Here is a 23195-nt window from a genome sequence, read left to right on the forward strand (position 1 = left end):
GTCTATAGGATAATACTTTATGAGAAAAAAAGGGGAAGATTCAAAACAAACAGAAGGAAGTATTCCTTTACACATTATGTCTGGAAACCACTGGAATACTCTTCTGTGGGATGCTGTGAATGGTGAAAGCTGACCTCGATTCAGGGAGAGATAGGAAAGATTAGCAAAAGAGAAAGCCATCAATCACCCACTAAATAAAATAATTTTGGATTTGGACGTCCCTGAGCAGCAAGTGGTTGCAATGTGGTTATGTGAGTTTGCTGTCTCCCAGAGACAAGTCGTTGTGCTGGATGGATCTTTGCTTTGATCCACTATGGCCACTCTTAGCATTTAAATTAGAAGACTCCTTATTTCTAAACAAAATGACAGCTGGGCAGTGGCTAGTCTTCCACTTTAGTTCCTGGCCAAAATTGCAAAACCATATTTGAGCCCCTTCCCTTTGAACCTGGCAGCTGGACCAGGTTCTTCCATTTGTGCCTGGAGTTATGAGCAACAAAACAAATCTACAGCACAGACTCTGCTCTAAAAGATTTGGGTTTGTGCCAACAAGGAGCAAAAACACATCCTGAAATTTTTAGTGTTGCTGCAAAGAGTACAGTGGTGTAGGGTGCAAGTTGCTTCCCGATGACTTCTTTAACAATCTCACCTGAAAATGGGTTTTTCCCCAGGTCAGATGGAGGAAAGACACAAAACCTTACCCTCTTCATTGTCCTCTTTGTTTAGACACTGCTTTTGAAAGAGATTTTGGAGAAATTGGGATAGGGTTTGGGATCCAGACTAAACAAGATGTTTATGGAGTTTCTATACAGTTGGATGTCACTTAGTTTGGCAAGATTGTCCTGTACCTGGAAAGGTAGGCAATAAAACTGCAACCTGTTTTCTACCTAACATATGGTGTCTAACCCCACTGGAGGCTTGTGCTTGGCAAGCAAAGGAAAAACACTGCAAATTTGATTTAGGCATATATTCAATAGTAGTCATATGGTTTCCACACGCTCTGCTTTGGACACAGGCCAGTGTGTATAAACAAGGGAATATATAATACCAGTAGTATGGAATTTTTTTCCTCTTTTCAGTTTTCACTAAAAATTAGGTGTCTTTGTTCAGGAGCACAAACCATTCCTTCTGGCAGAATAACCTCCAAACCCCTGGCCTTCCATTCATCTTCCTTGGATGTATGAAACAAGTTATGAGGTCTAAAGGATCACAAAAAGGACAGGAAAATACATTCATAATCTGTCATCATTATTTACGTTTTGTTCACTTCATTATTCACTTCATTATTTATTTCAAGAAATGTTATCCGAAGCTCAGAAATATGTAGGAATCCTAAAGCAATGGCAGCTGTAAGGAGCTGGTGTCTGTGAAAATAAGTCATATTGGACATATGTGTTTGAGTTTCCGCTGCCTCAGTTTACCTGCCTAAAAAGAGGAGAGCTATATCTGCCAGCTGACTAGGCTGGTGCACTGTGGGATTAAATTGGTGATTGAAAAAAATGCTTTGACGTTCCTGCCTGAAAGACATTGTGCATTTGTGAGGTGTTACAGTGTTTAAACAACGAGTGATAGCATACAAGTTCAAATTATTCACAGTACTATGTAAAAGCAATGCATTAACCTTTTTCGACTGAATCGCAGCTTGGGATGGATTAGAGGTCTCTCTAAATGCATTAATACCTGAGAACATAACCAGACAGAAGAATCAATTTACTCGAGAAACAAGCTGCTGCGGTGTCATCGTCAGCAGGAGCCAGAAAGTGAGGAGACTGCACCAGAGTGTGGGTCGAGACAGTGGTTACAGCTACTGTTAAACAATTCAACAGCACAGCAGCTCCTCTTCCTCCTCCTTTGCCGTCTGAAGGCAAATGGTTACCTGAGACACGAACTGGAGCATTCAGCCCATGTCATAACTCCTGCTACTTTATGCTTGCCTTACTGCCAAAAGCTCCAAAGACTAGGAATTTTTCTGCTATCCTTGAGTTTGGGAGTTTCATTCATTTAATTATTGCACTTGAATCTGAATTCTGAATGAATATTTTGAAGAATAATTGCGAGTTATTTGGAAATGAGACAGTTCCTGTGGACTCGTACACTGAAAATCTTGACTTTATTTGGGAACTGTGCCTCTGGACATAATATGAAGTAATTCCCCAGCAGTGAATAAGCTTCAGAGAAGCCCAGCTGTAGGCAGTCATGTGGCTACTGAGTGTTCAGGTAGAGCAATTGTCCTGGGATCTGTGGGTTGCAGAAACAGTGCAATATGTTGATATTAGCACTCACTGACGCTGAAGCCAATCCATTTACTGGCACTGGCCCCCATCTCAATCACATCATGTTACTGAGGCTGGATAGAGATACCAATATTCAGGAAATTTTGCTCAAATAAGGGGTTGGTGTGGAGGGCAGCATGAGTCCTCAAGGTATTTTGATAGGATTTGTTTGAGCTCAGATGTGGCCCTGTCACTGCCTAAACAGAATATTTGTTACTGCACCTCCTTAAGGCAAAATCTGTGTTATCGCATTGTTGAGGTGGAAGGAAACACGAAGACCATCAAGCAAAATTTACAAATTGGGATTATGAAGTAAGGTTGCTAAACCACATTTGGGAACAGATGTTAAGCTTGGTTTACAGGGCAGTCTTGTCACCTGTTGGACATCTGATGTCATGTGCCCACACTTTTAGTGACAGTTTGGCTCCTGTGACAGGGCAAGAGATTAAAAGACATCCTAAGAGACTGTGAAATGTATATTTTTTCTTGTTTTAAGATGGAAGGAGGGAAAAGATAGAGATGGAGATGGAGATAGATGGAGATGGAGATGGAGATGGAGATGGAGATGGAGATGGAGATGGAGATGGAGATGGAGATGGAGATGATGGAGATGATGGAGATGATGGAGATGATGGAGATGATGGAGATGATGGAGATGATGGAGATGATGGAGGTGGAGATGGTGGAGATGGAGATGATGGAGATGGAGATGGAGATGGAGAGAAACATTCCTGTCTGAGAGCACTCAAGCTTGAGGCTATTCCCCGTGTAACTGTGACGCTACCACCAAAATCCAGGGTAGATTTGAACATGTCTATGCAGGGCTTCAAGATAGGTGGGTACTTCCAGAGCGCAGCCACTGTGTCCTTTTATATTGATAGACCTATTAAGGAAACAAGGTGTGCAGGCGTTGTGTAATCCTCAGGGCTCAGGAGGAGAACAGGAAAGAACAATTTGGCTTTCTGATGGAAAGTAGGCCCAGGGACTGATGATACTTCCTTGGGTCAGATGATAAGGGAATTCTCTCCAAAAGCCATATTCTTGTCTCCTTTCATACACAATATATTGATTCTGGCCACTTTACCTAGGCTGCAGGTTCAGGAGGTGGAGGGGAAGTTTTCCACAACACTGAAGACTGACTCACTGACACATTCCTCTCTCTCTTGCTGTTTGGAGGGTGACATTACAGGTCCTGTTGATGAATGAGCATTGATAAATACACTGCACATAAGCGTGCATCTGGAACAAGGCATTTCAGCTTCCCTCTCCCCTGGAGAGTCAAGCAGAAGTCAGAGCTGTGCATGTGAGTGTGAAACACAAAAGATCTTCATGGCAGCATGAAATGAATAGGGGATCTTCCACAGCTGTCCTCGCCAGCAAGTATGACACTCATTTTGGCACTTCTCAGATGCCTTTCAGACACGTGTACTAGAGAACTGTGCAAGCACAAAACCTCTCAGAAAGGGTTTTACAGTGAGAAACAAGACATTAGCTGGACAGGTGGGTCTTGCAGACAACCCTTCAACATTTTCTGGGGCAGGATGTGTGCATATGTGTATTATAGTCCCAAGGCATTTAATGAGGAACTTTCCAAAGCTGAAGTATTCCCCACTATCTTTTGCTTATTGAACAGGAAAAAAATCACCCCAAAACACGCAAACTTGCGCTCACAATAGGTAAAATTGCAAAGGGTGTGACTGCTGTTGAAGTATAAATCTCTGCTGTTTTTGCTCTTGGGAAGATCCTTCCATATATTAAGATTTCCCTACTTCAGATACAAACATGGGTACAGATTTTCTACTGGGAGAGTGCAGGTATCAGCAGAGAACTGGACCAGGGAATTACCATCCCCCCCCCCCCCATTGCTGATATATCCCATTGCAGTACACCTCTCTTGGCCATGCAGCACAGAGGAAGCCACGTATGGAGGCACCTGGCCCTACAACTTCAGTGTTACAAAAAGATTTTGCAGTAATTTTTCATCCCTCTTGCCTGACGATGGGGAATACAAGCTACAAATGACAGACTATGATTTTAACGATGTGAAGACAGCTCCCCCCATCCTTGCCCCTGCAAAGAGGAGGAATGCTGGTGACAAGGACTGCACCTAGGTGTGGTGGTACGCGAGGAGGCAGCAGAGGCACACAGGGCAGGCAGTGTCCCCAAGGCACAGCTTGCTAAGGTAGCCCCATCACCAGTTGGCTCAGACTTTTCCCATCATACCCATGCGGAGTGCTCTGCGTTTCAGGGTTTGCTTGTCCCCCTCCCGGGGACTGGGGATGGATTTTGAGGCTTGACACAACACTAGCACCAAAGTGCCCAGGGCAATTTAGGGAGCCAAAGTACCAATCATCAGTCCTGGTTTAATCAAGAGAAGTACCTCTTTTGCTCACAATGGTTGATTCCTCCTTCAATACTATCTACAAGGAGTTTAAAATCTCTTTAAATATTATTTCATGGAGCTTTTATTAACTTTCCAGACAGCTCACTCAGTTTGCTACCCTTCTTCATAGATGCTGAGAAACTACATTTCAGTCGCCAGTTCTCCCAGTCTTTCTGCTCGTTTGTTATCATTCTTTCTTATAGCAAAAATATTCTTTGTACCACTTACCAGAGCAGCCCTCTCCTTAAAAAAGATGTTTTTTGCTGATTCCTCCAGAATGTTCCCTTGTGGTCAATACTATTCTTAGGCTTATATTCGTAATAAATATAGAGCAGCTTCATGTTGTGCTATACTCACTTAGACTGTCCTGGTGGCAGTGCTGACATTTATTGACTGATCTATTCAGCTTCAGGTGTAAGTGCTTTCTAAGAAATCAGGTTCCAAGCACATTCATAACCATATCCTAACTGTACATCTGAACTGTGGGATTATATTCCCTACTGACCAACAATTCACATTTTAAGTAGAAGTCTTCTTGCTGAAGACTTTAGGTCTCACTTTACTTTTATAATACTAGATGTGAGTGGCTGCAGGATGAGATCTTCATTGATAAGGAGGGGGTGCACAAAGGCGGTGTCAGAAGCCTGAGCTCTCTGAGCTTTCACAGGACCACAATTTAATCTAGGTGGGTTAAAGGTGCTAATGAAATGAGACTCTCAGACATGGCATAAAATTTATTTGTGGTGATTAGGGAAACCCTATCATTTGGGCTGTTTTAGCACATATGGCACTTTTTAAAGCTAAATGAGTCCCTTAGCACTGTATAGCTCTGCTCCGTCTGTGAATCCGTGCTGGCCAGCCTGTTGTACTTACTGTCATCCAGTCTGTCCTTTTTATGCTTCAGTGTGCTCTGTTCTGCTTTGGAGATTATTTCTCTTCCATGTAAAAGACTATTTTGCTTTCGAGGTCCATTAAGGTATTTGTTTCTGACACAAACACACACAAAAACCCAGCAAAGAATGCAAATGCATTTCCTTTTATGGCAAAGACAAAAATTAATATGAAAACAACTTTATTTTTGTTGGAAAATTTAGAGGGATGAAACATAACAAATTATGTCGTGACCTAGGAGACAAATGGCCTAATTAATGACTCATCTTTCCAGAGATTTTGTAATTTATTTTCTGTGGTATTTATTAAGGAATTTGCTGATGCCGTCCACAGAAACATCTTTAACAATGAACATTCTACTTTCTAACTGAATTCTTGCCCAGATACCAAAGGCAGAGACCTAGACTTAGCAGAAATTACTTTCAGAGGAGTGTAATTGCAACCCTGAAATCCAGGCAATTTCCTTACGGAAGACAGTATGAAAGAGGGCCCTTAAAACCTAGGAAAACTGGAAGACAGAGTTGCCCATTCTGCCTGTTGCCCCAAAAGGAATTGCGATCATGCCCATTCATTCTAAAACATGAGAGAAATTTAGGGCGTATTCTCTGTATTCTTCTACTAACAAGAAACTCCTACTTCTTCCTATGGAGAGTAGGCTGTAGCTGGACCATTGCCCAGCCAGGGTGAAAGAATAGTAATTTGGGAATATACGGGGTTCTTAATGAAGAGTAGTTTAACACAGAGTTAACAGGCAATTTCTGAGATGTCCAATAAGTGTCGTTCTCAGCTCCCATTATATTTTAAAGGTTACTGTGTACTGAATCCTTCCAGCCTCCTTTAATAACCTTGCCAAACCTAGTGAGGTCTGAGTATATCCCACCACAAATAATTCCTATCCCTACTCCTTATAAGGACAGAGGATGTATAGGAATGAGGAGGGATTGGGATTGAGTTTCTTTGGTTTTCTGGAACTTAGAGATGCAAATGCAATTTCTCATATGACATTAAAGGCAACTAGGTGCATCACCACTGTTTGAAACCTTTCTGTGGCCTGGAATCTCAAGATCACACGGGTTTCAAAATCCGTCTAAAGTCAAAGGGTCCTGAGGATCAGTCTGAAGACCTAAACCTTAGAGAGAATTTTCAAAAGCACCCAAGACACAAATTTCCTGTCAATACTGCATATAACCTAGCTGATTTCCAAGGAAGAGAACACAGAGTTAGCCACCAACTGCAGTGAAACACAGGGGTTGATTCATTTGTTACAGGCTGAATGCGTCTATTAAACCTCCATTCTCAATCTGATTCTTCACCTGGTTGTCATTGTGCCTAATTCAGTGCTCACAAGTTCTTCCCCTGCACTTACCAAACATGCTTGTATCTGCGCCTGAAAGTACTCATGGGAATGGGAAAGACTCATCACATGCTTTTCCAGGCATTACCATTCCACCTTTAAAAAGCTGGTAGCAATGTCAGTCGTGAGGTTATCCAGCATCTGGATTTTTTTAAGGTTCCGGTACCCTAAAGGTCTTTAGTCAAGAGGAATTCAGAAAACCTATTTCTGACATGAATTCTAGCCCAGAGAGATAAAGACTGGTTCAACAGCAGCCTTAAATAAAGAAACATGACTAAACAGGAGCACATTCTTATTAGCAAGCAGTTGTCTGTCCTACAGAAAGCAGAACATGCAAATATATGTAACCATAAAGACAGACTCCAAAATATTTAAGTTCATGAGCAGAGGTGTTGACAGTTAAATTGAACTTCTGGCAGGCATTTGCAGCTTGTGAGGGAGCAAACAGCAACTCTTCAGCTTTCAAAACATTTACCAAAGATAATAATTACAAAGCCACATAGTTTCAGAATGACTTTCATTTGTCAGGACAGTTAACAGCAGTGGGAAGCAAAGCCAAGAGAAAAGCCAAATGCTAGCAGGAAAACACTGACAAATCACTTGATGTAAAGTTGAGTCTTGTAGTATGACGGGAGAGCACAGGACCTGCCCTCTAGGCCCAGCAGGCCCACACTGAATCTGTTTTGGTTTTCTGACCTGGGGAGGAACCAGGTCCTGCTGGGATTGCACCCAAGGGTCTGGTGCAGCCCTGGGGCAGGATGCCCAGTCCGAGAGTGTCGCTTTCCCCCTTCGCCCCTTTCCAAGTCTGAATGGGTATGGGTGGGGCTGCATCATGTTCCAGCCAACAGACTGAGAACTTGTGCTTCTTGATGACAGGGAAACGGGGAGAGGAAACAGGTTTCTGGGAGTAGACAACAGGGATAACCACCCCTGTAGTAAGGGAAGCATCTGTGATATTATCCTTTTCTGCTTGACAGGAGCAGGAAGTGTATCACTCAGTGGATTTGTTTCACCTTCTGCCTTGGCATCCACCTCCAACCTTCTTCTCCTGCTGCATTCTCTGTGTGTCCTCTAGCCATCTCTCTAGACTTATTTCTTCAATTCTGAGGCAAAAGCAGCTGTTGGCAGCCAGCTATCCAAAGCCAGGGCACCTCTTAACTGGCCTTTTATCGGATTCTAGTTAGAGCCACTTCAGCCTGATGAATTTCACGTGGGCTCCACAAGACACCCTGCTCTCCAGGCATCTTTGTGGAAGCTAAACTTGCAATATCAGCTCTAGGCAGTGCACATTTGGGATGTTGGTTCGTTTGTAAAGGTCTTGCAAGGAGTGATCCCTTATCATCTCTATTAATTTCTGTGCAAAATAAACATTGGATTTAAGAGGGAGGAGATGGGCCAACTGATTTTGGTTAAAAAACCTCTAGCAAACTAAAGTGGTTTCAGATATAATATAGGTTGCTCAGGTTTTTAAACTTTGCTTTTAAACTCAGCTAACCCTGAGCAGTGTTGGTGCTCTTCTGCTTTCTGTCTTGGAATGGATCCAGAAATAGCAAAATACATTGCAGAAGAGGCTGTTCACAGAGGAGGTCTGGGAGTACAGAAGTAGGAGAGAGAGAAATTTTATGAGTAAGTCTGTTCATATTCATCTTCTGTCCTGATTACACAGATTAAGAATGTTTCAATAAGCCTGTATTATTTGCAGTGCAGAAAGAAGTCAGCCCAGCCAGGATGCAGACCCTCCTGAGCTCTGTCTATCCACAAAGGCTAGAGCAAATATAAGCAACAAGGGCTGCCCATAAGATCTGACTCTTGGGAGCAACTCACGGCTATAGCAGCTGACACCAACTGCAGTTGCTGCTCAGCTGGGGAGACTACGGTAACAAGGACCACTCTAAAACCAGAGGATATCATACATCTGCTGCCTCATATGCGGCTCAGAAAAGAGAATGTAAAAATATTCTAATCTTGCTGTCAAGCCACTAGCTATCTTCAGTGTGAGGCTGTCTCTGCAGTGTGAGGACAAAACTCCCAACAGATACTCTAGTCCAGTGCTACCCATGTGGATGACTTTCAAATAAAGATTTCTGAACACTGATGAACTGTAGCAGCCTGTATAACACATCACAGCCTTGCCATGATTTGGCAATATCAGCAGAAAGATGCTGAGGTGTTACCATAGTGCTTTCCTTTTCAAACCTCAGTAAGTAGTTAAAAGGGGTATTTAACCACCCAGTCTCCATACTGTCATTCCTTTCTAAGACTTCTGGTGGTGGTTCTGCAGATAGATGATACCAGTGTCATGCTCAGGTGAGGTAGAAACACTCCTGGTAACTGTGCGTCCTTACAAAAAAAATTCTGTTTGCAGAGAATACCTGGCTTCAGAGCAAGACTAAACAAAGTTGGAAGCTTAGTTCATTGCACAGACATTAAGAAACATAAGGCAATTACACCTCCTTTGACTCAGCCTTTTTGTGTTGAAAGCATTGCAGATCTACAGAATTATTTATTATGGACTTCTGCAGGTGCAATGCCATACGTGGTGCTGCTGCTGGGTCTCCTGGGAAATGCCATCCTGAGTACTTGGAGATACACAGAATGACACATTGGATATGGTTAGATCAACTGTAGTTATCTGTATTACTGTAGTTATGTTATCTGTATTACTGTAGTTATGTTATCTGTATAATTGTAGTTATGATGTATTTTCTAAGATTGCACTTTGCCACTCAGAGGTTCTGTGTTTCTGAAGGGCTTCATAGGGCTCCTTTGACCCACAGTTATGAACAGTCAAATCTGTCTTCAGGAAAGAAGAAAGAAGAAGAAAGAAGAAGAAAGAAGAAGAAAGAAGAAGAAAGAAGAAAGAAGAAAGAAGAAAGAAGAAAGAAGAAAGAAGAAAGAAGAAAGAAGAAAGAAGAAAGAAACTACAGAAAGAAGAAGAAAGAAGAAGAAAGAAGAAAGAAGAAAGAAAGAAAGAAAGAAAGAAAGAAAGAAAGAAGAAGAAGAAGAAGAAGAAGAAGAAGAAGAAGAAGAAGAAGAAGAAGAAGAAGAAGAAGAAGAAGAAGAAGAAGAGGAAATCCAATTTCTCCCCCAGTTCTGGATTCCTGGATGTGTACTGAAGCCCTTGATGGTTCTAGGTCTGGTCAGGGATGATTGTGACAATGATGACAATTTTCTGGAAAAGCAATAATTAATTTAAAATAGGGGTTGTCCTTTCAGACTCACATTCTTTTGAGGCAAAAGAAGTAGATTTCAATCATCAACATCCTTGGCCCATGTCAGCACAATGAGCATTCTTTTGTAGCCTATCATTGACCAGATGAGTTTGGACCAAAGTCCAAAGAGCTTGACTGAAAATTTGGTTCATTTTTTCAGAGTTTACTACAAGACTTTTACTTTAGTTTTACTTTATGTAGACCTTTGGCAAATGGAGGAGAGTATATCTGCACAAAAATATGGGGATGCAGGCTTTACAAACCAAAAAATCTGTGCTTGGCACAGCATGGAAAGATACATTTTAAATGCTGAACTCAGTCGCATCTCACACTTATTCATATCATTTTCTGTGCCATTCTATCTGTTCCCACAGTGACTGCACCCCCTCCTTAAACAACCACACCAGTCTCTTGTCTTTGGGGCTAATCTTCACTCACCCAGACTGTAATGACCCAGCCCTGTATGCTCAGCCATCTCCCAGCCCTGCTCAGGGGGGGCCTGCGGCTTTCTCTGCCGCACTAGGAAACTGCAGGGTTTAGGGCAGCCAAGTGACCATCCAGGCAGCTTCCACGCAGGCAGCATCCAGGAAGCCAAGCCCCCCTCTGTACATGTGCTGGGAGGACCAATGTCAGAGGAGCTCCACAGGGCACATTTGAGCTATGTCTGAGCTTCCTTTTAAGGGTTTGTGACTGATGCGCCTGGTATCAGGGCAGTTTTGGAGCTGCCTGTAGCGCATGGTGGGGGTCCGCCCTCAGGGCTTGGTGATCCTTCTCTTCTAATTATTTCTAGAGAATTACACAGATGAAGAGTACAGCAGTGATAAGACTTACCGTGGATTTAAGGAGTACTTATGTGTGTCATGGGGAAGCTGTGGGAAACTACACTCTGCTCAAAGTATGTGCAGCAGGAATGGATCCTTCCCTTGAAGGGATCTAAAAATGCTCCCCATCACTATACTGTAGTTGTGTAAACCCTCTGCATATAGGATTAGAGGACTGTATATATGGAAGTCTCAGGACAGAGGTACCATGGTCACACAGTAATTATAATACATGACCTAAGAATTCTCTTTTTGTCTCACATCACAGTAGCAATGCATTAAAAGCATTTTGTCCCTTTCTGTCTTTCTTTTTCTCCCTTAATTCTCACATCATTCTGGTGTCTTCATATGTGAAGATTAGAAGAGTTTTTCTTTTCAACTTCATGTCATGATGACATCAGGATTGGGACTCCACAGGCTCACACTGAAATAATTGATGCTATTTGCATTTCACATTCATAACAAGATCTCTGTAGACTTGCACTGAAATTGTTTTCCCACTGAAGTCTTACAACACAGCAGCAATATAATGACATTTTAATGGGATCCCTATAGGCTTGCCATGAAATTGTCAAGGGAAAATAGTGGCAATGTTAATTGAATTGGGAACTAATGTTAAAATCAAATGCGAAAAGTAATTTCTTGGCTAGAAGAATCACAGGAATTTAGGTGCTGATCCTGTGAAGATGTATGCATTTGCTCTTCAAACCAATCCCGTTGAAATCTACTTCTCTGGGGAATAAAGTTTGGAACTACAAGAAACCTATTCATCATACCTTCTGTCTTTGTAAACAAAACAGCTAACCCAAAGGCAACAATCAAACACTGTGCCTTAACTGTGACATTCTCTATGCATGTCTGTGCAGATGCTAAGCAGAAATTTTCTGGAATCTTGGCACTTGACATCATGCATCCTCTAAGTGTACATAGAGTAACAGTTGCTTAGCTGGTAAAGCCCTTGGGTAAAACCATGCTCATAATGAAGCTCCTAGGAACTGTGTCACTGACTGTAGCAGAGCTAGCTTGCCATTCCCAATATCACCTCCCTGCAGATCCCAAAATCTCAACACACACCTGCTATGGAGGCTAAACTTACTGGGTGAAATGCTGTTCATTTTAATACTTCCTTCTGAGACATGAGAATCTGTTTGAGGCAAGATTTTCTTTATAACTTCTAGTGTGATGAGAAAAAGAAAATTTAAAAATCATCGCTGCGATTCTCATGTCGTCGTGTGAGCATCAGGTTTTGGAGTTCAGTTATTCAAGATTTCAAGATATACAGATTTCAAAAGTGCCGGAGTGGGCAATGGCATCTGTCTGTGGAAGACAGGGTGAATGTTCCAACCCTTGCTTACATCCCTTGCTTATAGTATTGTCAGTAAGAATTACACTAACATCAACTGGCAGTTTTTCAGTTGGTCATAAAATAGCCAGGGCATAGCCAAACATAATCCCACCTGACTAGAAGGACCTAAAACTGTTATGACAAACATACTGAGTTCTATCCAAAAATAAAGTGTTTTTTATGGGAGATATTTCTGAGTTCCTCACATGCAGAGCCACATATCAGGAGGAGGTAAGAAGATCAATACACAAAACAAACCATTAGCAATGATAAATTCTTCCCTTTCTCTCAAGAGAAGCCTGGAATCATTGATCTGTCATGGAATCCAAGCAGACCTACTCAGATGAACAAAAGGCTGAACAACAGAATACTGATAGGTGGTCTGATAACCCAGGAGATTAGTGCAGGGCTGCTGGGGGACTCTGGCTAGAGGTCCAACCCATCCGCATGGAAATCGGATCAGAATTTCACTATTGACATCAGCAAAAGCAAGATACATTCTTACATCTGACAATACCAAAACTAGGAACCGAGTTATTGGGGAAATAATACAAAGAGAAGAAGACAGAAAATATAATTATGTCTGTGTTTGAATTCACTTCAAATATCTCATGCCTTTCTGGCATTTCACACTAAGAATCTCGATGTAGTTTATGGGAAAAAAAAAAGTAGAGAGGGCAAAAACTTTGATGAGATGTTGGATTTTTTTTCCGTTTAAGGAGAAATTGAAAAAATCTTTAGATTTCACTAAGGACTTGGAAAGGATGGAAGGCATAAAGAAGGCGAGAAGTGTGGATATAGTTATTATTTCTAACATCACAAAGACACAGAGACCCTAATGAAAATTATTGCCAAATACAAGACTGAGTGAAGAAAGCCCTTTTCTTCAGAAAACATAATACTAAACTGAGGAACTCACTGATGCAGAATATGATATATGGCAGAAGCAGAAGAAAGTCTGAAAAGGATTATATGTCTTCATTGTTGATAGATCCAGTGGTAGGTTTTAAAAATTATAATCTGGATGCAAGCAACACTGAACTCAAAAATTCCTTCATCCAGAGTTGGGTAGATAAACAAGGGAGAAGGGCAAAATGTACCTGCTGGAATTCCTACACTCTGAAGTACTCATTTGAGCTCCTGTCATGGGATTTACCGGGACACACTTGGCTGTGGTGGGATGAAGTGCAGCTGAACTGAAGCACTGCAATGTTGCGTGATATAAGTCAGCAGTCTTTCAGAGCAGGAAAATTGTCTCCTGATCAAACTGCTGCTCCACCCAGCACCTCTGTGCCTGTCAATTCTACCTAAATTACGAGAACTTCAAAAAGTAGAAAGTATGACTGACATTAGGCTCCCACCTATGTACTCTTCAAGTGATCTGGGAGTACGCAGATATGGCAGAGAGATGCTTCCTATGATGTTTGCCCTGTGTCCAAAGAGAGAGTTTCAAGTAGAAATTTTACCAGTCACTATGTTCTTTGCAGACTAAATGTTCAAGTGCACAATGCCAGCACTTACCTAATGGATTCTGAATTGCCATTTTAATTTTCAGAAATTGCATAATATTTTTTAGAAGAACTATCTGCTTTTTGGCTTTGCTTTACACCTAGAAACAAAACCAGACAGTGAAGCCAACCATGGCTCCCCTTTGACTTCTTCTGAAATGCCTAAAGATGAGCGCATCCGACCAGCTCAGCTGTGCTGGACCTCCTGGCCAAAGAGATCTATTTATTATAGGGTGTGATTGTCAAGTTACTTATTTCAGTGGCTCCTCCGCTGCAGTGCAGAAGAGCTGGGTGGTCCTCGAGGCCTCTGTGAGTGCTCTGCACCTGGGGCTGCAGAAAGTATTAAGAAGTGAAGCACACACATGACTGGCTTGATGGACTGTGACCAGTTGGTCCAAAGTTGTGGGAACCACTGAACGAGCTGTAATCCTTTGGGGGCCAGAGTCCGTTCTCATGTATTCAGAAAGAGACCCGTAATTAGAACAGCTGAAACCAGATCAGGCACCAGAGCTGGACAGGGGACAAAACATTAAGTTGTTTCATTTCATTCTGACCTCTTTTTATGGCAATAACTGCTAAAAGGAAAACAAATGTTCGTAGAGATCTGCTTTGTTCTGCCATTACACGTGAAGCACACAAGGGGCCTTTTCATGCAGAAAAATGCATAAATCTCTCCCCTACTTTTACTTATGGGAATGCAGCATTTTCTTATTAGAGAAATACAGCCAGTAACGACACGCACAGACATCCGACAAGGAAGAGTAAGCATTTCAGAAAAAATAAAGGAGATAGGATTTAGATATTAGCCCAGATGAGGCAGGAAGCTCATGAGGAAATGTGATTCAGGAATTATGCAGGGAAAGAATTTCATAGATGCATACAGGGCCAGATTCCCAGTAGCTATTGCTAGATATAGCTTATTCATTTCAGAGAAAAGACTACAAGAAGTCAGATACATGATTTTCTTGGGGTCATTTAATTACTTGCTATTCTATGACTCTCCTTTTTTTGTGTGTGTGTGTGTGCATCTTCACTTGTCATAAAAATATTTTATTGCTTTTTACAGGGTCAGATTCAGTGAAGCATCAGACATCCGGGGTGAAACAAAAACACTAATGCTGATGCAGGAAGGTAGGTGGAACAACTGGAAAATGTGACAGAGAAGACGGAAGCAGACCACCGTTGCACCAATAATATAATGGCCTTCCAATATTCAGCAGCTGGAGATACAGTGCTGTAGATATAGCATATAGACAGAGGTTTACTTGTCTTCTTTGAGCAAGAAAACAACCACAGGAGGAGATCAAAACAAATGTTCTTAAGGTACAATCAAAGTAACATGATAAGGTCACATCGTATCTGTATCACCCCAGTTAGGAGAACTAGATGTTTGCTTTCAGTAAGACATCACCCATGTCAGGTATTTTAGGACTGCAGTGAATGATAGCAGAGCAAATCTTCGCATATGATTTTTACTCCACACACTTAAAAGGTAGTTTTGCTATAGCTGGTCAAAACATAAAACTCACATTAATAGAAGTTAGCTGTGTTTGTTTCAATGTGGGATTAGAGCGGGTGTTTTTTTAATGCATAAATACCAGACTTGGTATTTATTATATAACAAATATAAATTTGTTTTATATTATATAACAAATATGTTAGAAGGAACTATATTTGTAATAAGCTTTCAATTTGTTAAAATAAATACTATAAAATGTGATTATATAGTAAGAAAGCATATATAATATGATGCTGTAGAAAAAGGCTTTAAAATCAGCTCATGTTTCACTAAACAATTGCTACAAATGCTAGACTTGCTGGAAATGGTTCAAGCTTCACTAATCAATGAGGAAGTTAAAAAATGCTAATTTCTGGTAGATGACACCCACTACGACCGTTTCACTCTCTTGCCTATAACCCGTAGTCTTTAAGTACTTGTAAATTTTTAGGAAGGAATTATAGATTTATTTAATATTTGTAGCTGATCTGACTGGTTCAGTCTAGATCTATAACGAAGATCATAAAACTTGCTTAAAACTACTGTGCAACAAAACTGCCACCATGATATCTTAGCAGAGGATTTATAAATAAGCATGTTACAAAATCATCTTATGTTTTTTGTTAATAGGATGTTGTTTTCCTTCACTAAGGGTCATGCAGCACATAGACTACATAAATAAGAGAGAAACATTCTCCAAAAAGGATGGGACATTGGTCATATGTGGTACACTCCTTATAAAAGTCAAATCCTCATACGAACACTTACATCAGAGAAACTGTTTGGGAAAACTCTTTAGGAACATTTGTGTATGCTCTTCCTCCAAAGGGCTAAGCCTCTAGGTCCTGTCTGTGCTGCACCTTTTTTCTAGTTGATAGCAAATCTGGCTTGCAATTTCCTTCTGTCCTCTAGCTCTCCCAGATGGAGTAAAACATCCCAGATGAAAAATTGTCTGTAAATAGCATGTGTGGATATCCTTTAGGGAAGAATACAAAGGGACCTCTCCAGACTTCCCCAGAAGTCTCTGGTACCAACACAGCAGGGGAGCAGAGCAGACTCACCTCCTGGTAGTTTGCTTTGTTGTGCTGTGAAAGAGGCCAGTGTGTGAAAACATCGAGGGTGACATCATTGCCCTGGGCCTTCAAGAGATCTTCACAGCTCCAGGGGCTGTGTGTGCTCCATGCATCAGCTGTGCTGCACCACAAACATCTCAGAATTCATATTGCTCCCAAGATTTCACTTCCTACCTATATAGTTGCTCTGTGGACACAAGTGCCTTTAAATTCTTTCTGCCTTCTAAACAGGTACCAGAGAGGTCTCTTTGGGGAACACACCAAAGTCTAACACAAGTGTCTACCACTTAACATTTTCAAAAAGCTTTGGAGTTGACCAGAACAATTTCTATTGCCTCTGCAGGACAAGACGTGCTGCAAATTAGACCGTGTTTAACCATTCTTTAGTGAAGAACAGGCTATAACTTTCAAGAGAAAGGGGCTTAAGTTTCACATGGGTTGCTCATCAACCCTAGATGCTCCTGAGAATAACCTGTGTAGATGGGATACTTTTCTGTTTGAAGTCCTGTCAAAAGACCACTTGGAAAGCTGTGTAAAGATACTCAGGGTGGCTGTTGTGTAAGACAAGGAAGTGCGGAAGAAGACCATGGTTTGGCCTTAATTTTTTGAAAGACAGTCATACATGACTGCAAGGAATTGACTAGAAAAACTTGTAGACTGAGTGATCCCCAAAGCCAAACATATTACATGTGCACAGAGGAGGAGAGAAAAACATTGCTATATGAAGGATTATTTGCATTCAGATTCAATTACTATTCCAACCAGTATGTGGCATCCCACTTCATAATGGCAGTCCTGAAGAATTAAAATAAATTTACCATCAAATAATACCTCAAAGCTTTCATGCAAACCTGTATTTGATTTGAATTACTCCTGCTGTGGTAGTTTAAACATGCATCCTTCTTTGTATGGGCTTCATCAAAACTGGCAGGCAAAACGCAAAGAGCAGTGTCAAACTCCATGGGGAAAGAGGAATGTATGAAACAGAAATGAGAAGTAGCAATTTGTTAAGGTTTCCTGCCATCTATTACTTAGCAGTTGTTGATATGTAGTTCAGATGGGCAGTTCATCCGTGGAGTGATCTTCTAATCAGATTTGGACAGGAAATGCATCATTTTCAGGCATCATGTGTGCTCTTCCTCAGGATAAAGCACTCTGGGAGGGCATGGTTTAAATAATCATGGATGCCACTTGCTGAAGACAAACCTTGCTGTTTGTAGTCTTCTTCATTCCTCGGAAAGGAAAATCACTGAAGGTGTCACAGACAGATACCTCGGTGAGGCAAATGCTGTGATTTTAATGCAATCTGCAGGAATGTTTACTCACCATGCCCTTATCTCATTTTGGCTAAAAGCTGTAACTCAGTTTTTCTTACAGTTACCTGGTGAGATGGAAGGAAGTTTTCATCTGGACTTCTGTTCACATACAGGTGTCTTCAAATCCTCTTTGAGAATATAGGTAGGAAGCTACTAATCCATTGGGTTTGGAACCAAGTGCCTAGTACTTGTAGTAGAGGTAAATCACTGTTCTCCAATCGATATCGGGGGCTCTGGCTCTCTAGAGACACTCACTCAGGCATTTTATGCAATAAAAGATAACAGCCATGCATTTTCCTGAATAAGAGAGTCAGTGCTGCAGACTTTTATGTGGAAAATGTCCATGCACAAATACACATTTGTGAGGTGATTATCTATCTATCTATCTATCTATCTATCTATCTATCTATCTATCTATCTATCTCTCTCTCTCTCTCTCTATGTGTGTGTGTATGTGTGTATGCACACATGTATGTTTTCCTACTATGAAAAAAACAGACTGCTTTAATAAACTGCTTTCATTCTGAGATCATAATCACTCTTGCATGCATATGTGCACACACACAAAGAGATTCAGACAACTAGATCCCTAAATAGAAACGTACACATTCTGGCTGGTTTTGGCTTTGCTTTTCTCTCCAAGCCTTCCAGGCAAATGGCAGCAAGTCTCTAACTCTTTCCAAGCGATCCTCCTGAGGCTTGTTTGCCTGAGTTCAGGCCTCTCACAGGGAGCACACTGAGCTGAGCTACCTAAAAATCTGCCCTGCATCCTTTCTGGCATCCGTGCTGAGTGTGTGAACAAGATTATGTTCCCTTCCTGAGGTAGGCCTAAGAGTTCTGTCGTATTTAAGGGATATCAATAGTGCATGCAAGGAGTGCACACTCCTGCAAACAAAAGGATTGCATTATGACGTGAAAAGTGATAGGAGACACCAGCCTCAGGTTTCCTCAGCCCCAGTGAGCAGTTTAACAAGGCTTCATGATGCATGTCACCTCTCCTGCCATGCCCCTAGGACACGCTGCGTGTCTTTATTCCTTGTGCATACTGTATCACCTCATCTGTAATTATAAATATATGTTTAGTGTCACTTCAAAGTCTTCCCTTGACAGGGGTGTTCCCTTTTCAGGGATTTTGAACCTCTGAAATTCTTTCTTCAGAGACTCTGGAGCAGGGTGCGATAGCCTCCTGCTGACAGTTACCCATGTTCAAAGGGACTGCCAGAGAAAGCCCATCGCAAAGCAGAGAAAACTGACTTTTGTGTCACCCGCTGAAGATGCATTGGCTTCTTTAACAAGAGGTCATCTCCTGTGCTTGACTTTTTTTAACCTGGAAGGTATTTAAGGATGGGTACAGAGAGTGGATTTGTAAAACATGAAAGAGTTAGCAACAGTTTAGATTTCCCGTCAGGTACATCTGATGAACAAAAACTTCCTCTTGGCTGTGCTTGTTCATTACATATGTTTTATATGGTCCATCTATGGAAGCTAGAACTTGGCTAACCCATTTATTTCTTTTGTGGCATTTTCCTGCCTTTTTTTTTTTTTTTTTTTTTTTTTTAAGGTACCCATCTGTCAGTTTACTATATTATTACATTACAGTACCATCTAGAGGTCCCAAATGGGATCAGGGCTGTGCATAGTTGGTGTATCATGCAGTTGTCCTCTGGGAGAAAAAGTATACAACCTAAGGGGATAAGAGAAAAAGAAATAATTACTGCTCCTATCTCACAATTACATATCTGACCCCATTGTATGAATTATGTATAGAGTAAGATGCACACAGTCAGTCAAGGAATACAGACCTGCGAAGTCTGTCATTTTGGTCAGGACTTTATTGTTTTTAGAGATAACCCACTGCCCTACCTAGATTCCACCAGGAATCTACTGGATTTCTGGCTGTCTGGCAGCTGTCATGAACTCCCAGACAAAAAGGCTGTTGTGCAGATCAGCACCTCTCAGACACATCCAGCCACTTCCTTTGGACTGGCCAAGAGTTATGGAAATAAGAGACAAAGCTGGGATGTGAACAGGGTCTGCTGAGTGTTTAATCACAAGGGTCTCCTACCACCTTACTGTTTGTTGGTCACAGACACCCAAAAATGAGAAAAACATTGGCTGGCAAACTTTCATCTTCTTTGTAAGGGGTTCATATTTCTGAAAGACTTTTCATCATGTAGGATTTATGAACATATTTCTGAGAGGGTGAGTTTCCAGACCCTCAGCTAAATAAGTTTCCATAGATTTCCTATGAAAATTCCACCATGCAATGTCATTGAAGACAGCTGTACTACAAACCTAAAATCAGGGCAAATTTGGACCATGATTTGGAATTCATATATGGAACTAGAAGCCATAAGCTATTTGAAACATCTTTGCTCATACAGGTTGAGCATTATTTTCCCAGAAAGCAGTAAGGCAGTAGTTGATCCTAATGAAGGTAAATTAATACAGTATTTTTTTACACATTAATAGGTTCAAATCACCTAATTTAGGTACAGCAACACTTAACTACAAGCCCCTTTAGCTCCAGGAAGAAGACCCAGTGCATCTAAATGAGTCACACAGACCAAATGCACAGTTAATAGATGGAGTCTCTGGAAAGCAATCCAAAACCCTGGTGCGTTGTGTGGGAAAATGTGAAGAGACAAAACATGCTAGATGCATGGCAGCAGAATATCTGAAAACTCTGCTTCACAACATCAGATGCTTTTAGTCACCTGAGTGTTAGAATATTCTAATATTAAAATATTAGAATATAGGCTATCACTGCATTGAAGCATTGTGACTCTGCACGCCAGAAGCTTCCTCCAGTCTATCAGGCACTTGTGTCAGTGTTACATTCCTCCATTTTGCCGAGGCTGGCTTGTTGCAGAGCTGGGAATTCAAAGTCACAAGGCCAGGAAGGAGGGCAAGAGCAGGGACAACCCTGCACTAAGGGCAGAGTGCTCAGCTGGGAGAGCAGAGCCCCAGCCTGCCTTTAGCTCCTGCCTGTCCCTTTGCCTCTTCCCTTTTTTCTGCTCTGCTAGCATAGACAGAGCCTGACAGGGTGCTTTGATGCACAGCATGGAGGTGGCACAGGGTCTGGTGGTTCTAAAAACTGGGCAACTTGGGCTTTCTTCTGGGACCTAAATTCATCCCTGATGAACTCCCCCATCAGGGTCTAGTTCAGACAATCTAGACTTTTAGTAGTCAAAGTAGCAGAAGTATTTATACTGCAGAAGGGTTTACCTGTCCTGTGCCTTGGGCTTTCTGAACTTCTCCTCTGTAGCACATGACTACCCACAGGGTTGTCATCTGTTTCCTTCTTCTTGGATTTGGATTTGGATTGCCATTGAGTTGCCATTACAAAGCTGTATCTCTTTCCTAGTCAAACACTTCACTAACCAATGCGTGATGCAATACAGGGCATCAGCTCTGAAGAAACATCCTCACAACTATAAGGATGATACAAAACTCTTGGCCACATGATAGAAGAAAAGAGGTTGGGTACTGAAAGAGAGATAGAAAACATTTACTTCACTCTCTATCCCTGTTCAGGCTTTGAGAGTAGGCAGGACAAAACATGTCTTGGAGATATTAATTCCATGTGAAAGTATGTTCTGTCTTTTGCTTTTGTGGCAATGGAAGTTCAAGATTTTGTAGCCTGGCATCATGCCTCAACAGCAGTTGAGACTGCAACAGTTTTGAATTTTCACTTTGTCTTACATGGTCTTACCTGAATCTAGCAAGAACTGTGAACGTTCAGCTTTTCTGCTACTAGATGCTTGAGTTCTCAACCCTCCTGGACCAAGTCTTGACCAATGGACTGTACTGTCTGGGGGTTTTGTAAATATAGAGGGGATTTGGCGACCTGAGAGATGCTAAATTGGTTACATTTAATCTCATTTCTGTGTATCTACTAATAAGGTATCCAAGACTGCTTAAATATTTTTTGGTAAGCCTTTATTTTTCTGTTCAGGATGTTAAGTTGAACTTCGAATATGAAAAGGAAATCTGTTCCTTCTGTCATTGGGCATGAAGGTGTTTGGGGCCATATGCTAAAAGTGACTATATTGGCATATATTCATGTTGCATAGCTACATAACGACTCCTTCCTCTGGACTGGGGTGAGCTCAGAGCACGGAGTGAGGACAGGGAATGGGAGCATGAGAGATGAGAAAGGACAGCAGATCCTCCATGCTGGATTAAACTCCAATCCATAAGAGCTATGCAAAACATCTGTGAGCTTTCATATTATAAGGTGTTATTTTTAATGAGAAGGCAACCCCTGAAAGTTCCTATGGCCCAACAACACAGATATTCTATTTTGATGTATCTGTCTTTAATGAAACAAGGGCTGTGCTAGACACTCATGACCTTTGTGACTGTGGACCTAAGATCCCAAGACCTCTGGATAACTGGGCTAGGAGGCACTCAACTCTGTTTAAATTGCCTGTAAGAGCAAATTCCTGTGGCTGGCTTCATGCCATTGTACCTGTCCCAATGGAGGCTAAATACTGTGTTGAATGACTGACCTACATATCATTACAGAAGAGAAATGTTCCCTGCTGCAGTTCCTGCCAAGTGCTGTAGAGCTCTGATTGGACAGATGAATGATGGCAAATGCGCTCCTAATAAAGCCAAAGCCATTAAGTAAGAAAATGAGGCTGCTGTCATGTACGAGTGGTGGCAGAAGCATTTCTAGCTTAACAAGGTCTGACAAGACCTCCTCAACATGCTCAAATGAAATCAATGTCAACACCTAATCAGTTAAGCAGGTAATGGATTATTTAAAAAAATTTAAACTGTAGCTGCATTAACTCATTTAGAAAGAAGGAGCACGTGACTCCTACAGATAATGCAACACATTTTAACAGTTGTCACATTTGCCAGGTTCAAGGAGAAGCTGCTTTAACCAGAAGGGCTGGGGTCTGTACAGCAGCATGGCGGCAGAATGTAGGGCACGTTGTGGATTTATGGACAAAGGAATTTGCGAGCTTTATCAGTCACTGCCTGGGTTTGCATAACAGGTCAGCTCAATGAAATATACATGAACAGCATCTGTTTCTGCTTTTAAGAACACAGTGTGCAACGTGAACCATCACCCACTGGATAGAAACTGGGTGATAGGATGTGAATCCAGCACTTTAATGAGCAACGGAGGAAGTATTTGCTGTTGTGTCTGGGAAGCTAGGGAAAGACACTGGACAAATTACCTGACTTTGAGCGTCCTTAGATCCTCATGGATTACATAGAGAAGTTAGAACCATAGCTAACAACCTCAGATAGGAACCGGATAACACTCCTACACATGCAGTTACTAAACTGGATTAGAACAAACTCCTTGCCTTGGGGTCTAGTCCATGCTTAGGGCACAGAAATGAGGCAGGTATTTGCAAGGCACTGACACAAGAGGGTTCCCATGCCTCTCCCTGCAGCACGTGCAACGAGGCAGTGTCAGGCCAGGCCAGTGGATTGGACGGTTAAGCCTGATACAGCGTGCCTACTCCTATGTTCCTAAGAAAAAAAGTGCTTTAGAAAGCCC

This window comes from Hirundo rustica, chromosome 3 (assembly GCF_015227805.2).
Source record: "Hirundo rustica isolate bHirRus1 chromosome 3, bHirRus1.pri.v3, whole genome shotgun sequence".
Classification (NCBI taxonomy): domain Eukaryota; kingdom Metazoa; phylum Chordata; class Aves; order Passeriformes; family Hirundinidae; genus Hirundo; species Hirundo rustica.